At 40.7% G+C, this 3430-nt stretch overlaps 1 pseudogene; it reads right to left on the reverse strand.

Annotated features, from left to right (window-relative positions):
• Window positions 1-2754: 2754 nt before the first annotated feature.
• Window positions 2755-3194, reverse strand: LOC129690424 (60S ribosomal protein L26-like; annotated as a pseudogene).
• Window positions 3195-3430: the final 236 nt, after the last annotated feature.

Below are 3430 nucleotides of genomic sequence, written 5' to 3' on the forward strand. Positions count from 1 at the left end.
CTTAGTTTCTGACACAAAATAATGAGCAGTGTTGTATTTCATCACCTCCTTGCTGTTCTGTAAGTTCAGGATACACTTTTTTAGGTGTTTTCTTAAGCTGTGCTTCTGACATTTCAAGGTTAAGTTATGATCATTTGTTTTAGTTTTTGAACTCCCTTCTTCCACCAATGAATTGATAACAATATAGTAAGGCTAATTTTACACAATACCTTTTTTCTAAAAGAAAAAAATAGATTTTTGTATCCTGCCTCACTGACAAGTTTCCAGATTGCCAATCTTTGCTCCTCTTTTCCCTCCCAATTCTTCACAGTGGTAATTAAGGACTGTAAATTTCACTTTATCATTTGTGTTTGGAATACTAGCATAAATCATAGTAATAGCACCGTTTATTTCAGTAATGCCAGCTTGCCTGCAAATCACTTGTAAATTGGTTCCATGAATGTACCCCCATCAAATTAATCAAAAAGCCACCTGCATATATTGCCTGAGCTTATTTCAGAGACTTAGAAACAGTGAGGAAGAAAGGTCAACGCTGACCTTTTCATTTTTATTTATTTGTAAATTCTGAATGGCTCAGGCATATGTTTTCACTTAGAATCTAGGGACATCCAGCTGAATGTTCTATATAGTTGTTATTTTTTAATACACAGCTGAGACTTGTGTTTCAAAAAAATACCTGCCTGATGGTCCTACTGTGCTCTATATACAGTAATTATGAATTTTGACTAAACATAACACTATATACATTTTTAAACTGTGACAAGCAATGCTTTTTGTGTTTTCTTTTTTATGTTTCTATTAATTAGTTTATTCACTTTGTATCCCCCCCGTACCTCCCTCTTTCCTCCCCTCCCAATCCCACTCTCCCTCTTCCCCACCCGTGTCCCTCTCCCAGTCCACTGAAATGGGAGGTTCTCCTCCCCTTCCCTCTGACCCTTGTCTAACAGGTCTCATCAGGAGTGGCTGCATTGTCTTCTTCTGTGGCCTGGTAAGGCTGCTTCCCCCTTGCGGGGAGGTGATCAAAGAGCAGGCCAATCAGTTCCTGTCAGAGACAATCCCTGTTCCCATTACTATGGAGGCCACTTGGATACTGAACTGCCATTGGCTACCTCTGTGCAGGGATTCCAGGCCATCTCCATGAGTGTTTCTTGGCTATAGTATCAGTTTCAGAAAAGACCCTTGTGCCCAGACTTTTAGGATCTGTTGCTGTCCTTGTGGAGCTCCTATCCTCTCCAGGTCTTACTATCTCCCACTTCTTTCATAAGATTCCCTGTACTCAGCCCAAAGTTTGGCTATGAGTCTCAACATCTGCCTCAATATCCTGTATGGGTAGAGCCTTTCAGAGGCCCTCTGTGGCAGGCTTCTGTCCTGTTCCCTGTTTTCTCCCTCCTTCGATATCCATCTTCTTTGCCTTTCTGAATGGGGATTGAGCATCTTAGCCAGAATCCTCCTTCCTGATTAGCTTCCTTAGGTGTACAGATTTTAGTATGTTTGTCCTATATTATATGTCTAGTATCCTTATGAGTGAATATATACCCTGTGTGTCTTCTGCTTCTGGGTGACCTCACTCAGGATGATCCTTTCCAGTTCCCACCATTTACCTGCAAATTTCACGATTTCCTTTTTTTTTTTTTTTTTTTTTTTTTATCACTGAGTAATAGTCCATTGTGTAGATGTACCACAATTTCTGCGTCCATTCTTCAGTTGAGGGGCATCTGGGCTGTTTCCAGCTTCTGGCTATTACAAATAAAGCTGCTACAAACATGGTTGAGCAGATGTCCTTGATGTATACTTGAGTGTCTTTTGGATATATGCCTAGCAGTGGTATAGCTGGATCTTGAGGTAGCACTATTCCTAGTTGTCTGAGATAGTGCCAGATTGATTTCCAAAGTGGTTGTACAAGTTTACATTCCCACCAGCAGTGGAGGAGGGTTCCCCAAGACCCAGAAATAAACCCACACACTTATGGACACCTGATTTTTGACAAAGATTCCAAAACCATACAATGGAAAAAAGACAACATCTTCAGCAAATGGTGCTAGTCTAACTGGATGTCTACATGTAGAAACATGCAAATAGACCTGTACACAAAAAAGTAGATCAAAGACCTCAACATAAAACCATACACATTAAATTGGCTAGAAGAAAAAGTGGGGTAGAGCCTTGAACTCATTTTCACAGAAGACAACTTCCTGAACAGAACACCAACAACACAGGCTCTAAGAGCAACAATCAATAAATGGGACCTCATGAAACTGAAATGCTTCTGTAAAGCAAAAGACATTGTCATCAAAACAAAATGACTGCCTACAGATTGGGAAAGAATCTTCACCAACTCTATATCTGATGGAGGGCTAATATCCGGGATACATAAAGAACCCAAGAAGTTAAACAGCAACAACTCAAGTAATCCAATTAAAAAATGGGGTACAGAGCTAAACGGAATTTTCAATAGAGGACTATCAAATGGCAGAGAAACACTTAAAGAAATGTTCAACTTCCTTAGTTATCAGGGAAATGCAATCAAAACAACCCTGAGATTTCACCTTACACCCATCAGAATGGCTAAGATGAATAACACAAGTGACAACACATGCTTTTGTGTTTTCAATACGTTTCTTTCCAAATGGGTATAAAAGATTTTAATGTTGTGAGTTAGGCCATAGTCACTTACATTTTTCTCTTGTACCCAGGAAAGTGCTTTTTTTTTTTTTTTTTTGAAACAGTCTTTAATGACTGTTATGTGAGAGGCCTCTACTCCTGCATCTTCTCAACGGTTTCTTCCTGATAATATTTGCCCTTCTCCTTTCTTACTTGTCAAGATGTGGCTTTCCCCTCCAGGATCTTCTTGCGGTCTTTGTCCAGCTTTAGCCTGGTGATAACCACCTTGCTGGAGCGGATACCCACGTGGACTGTTGTGCTGTTGGCCTTTTCCCACTGTACTCGCTCAATGTAGATGACGTACTTTTTCCTGTCCATCTGAACCACTTTGCCAATCTGCTGGTTTTTGTAGTGTCCCCGGACAACCTGAACTTCATCATCCTTTTGAATGGGCATGGAGCGAACATTACACTTCTGTCTCAGCTTTTTGGAAAGAGGGAAGACATGATCTTCCTCCGGATGTGAGAAGTTGCACTGAAGTGCCTCTTGCGGTTCTTGCTTCTGTCAGAGGTCATGAAGGGATTGAACTTCATCTTGGCGCCTAGGCACGGATGGCTGCAGATTATCCGCGACAGGTGGCCGAACACTCCAATATATATATATATTTTACAGTATTTACATGTGCACATGTGTGCCATTGTGGGTATGTATAAGTTACAGGATAACTCTTTTTCCATCATGTGGATTCTGGAGATCAAACTCAAGTCATCAGATTTGGTTGTAGATGCCTTTTTCTATTGAGCCATCTTGCTGCCCTAAGGTAGGCGAT

The sequence above is a fragment of the Psammomys obesus genome, unplaced genomic scaffold, assembly GCF_907164565.1.
Source record: "Psammomys obesus unplaced genomic scaffold, mPsaObe1.curated_primary_1811, whole genome shotgun sequence".
Lineage (NCBI taxonomy): Eukaryota > Metazoa > Chordata > Mammalia > Rodentia > Muridae > Psammomys > Psammomys obesus.